Raw genomic sequence first — 421 nt, 5'->3', positions numbered from 1 at the left:
TAATGTGCATTTTACATTTATAGCACATCTCACTTTGGGCTAGCCATCTTTGAAATGCCACATGTAGCTTGCACTTGTCTTGAGGGATTTTGCTGAGTCTCATGTAATCCCTGCTGCAAAGCAGGTAAAAAGTAAATGTTTGTGCAACAGATGAATTTATAATACTAAATGTTATCATTATAATATCTTCCTGCCTCTTAAGAAGCTTCTTTTTTTCTTTCAAAGTAGGACAGTACAATAAATTATACTTTACCTGTGAAGTATGGCATCTATAGTGGTTGACCAATAATACTTGGCATTAACTATAGAAACAATAAAACATATACTTTAGGCTGGGAGCAGTGGCTCATGCCTGTAATCCTAGCACTCTGGGAGGCCGAGGCGGGTGGATCACTCAAGGTCAGGAGTTCGAGACCAGCCT

This window comes from Propithecus coquereli, unplaced genomic scaffold (assembly GCF_000956105.1).
Source record: "Propithecus coquereli isolate 6110/MARCELLA unplaced genomic scaffold, Pcoq_1.0 Scaffold91, whole genome shotgun sequence".
Classification (NCBI taxonomy): Eukaryota; Metazoa; Chordata; class Mammalia; order Primates; family Indriidae; genus Propithecus; species Propithecus coquereli.
This window is presented reverse-complemented; position numbering follows the sequence as displayed.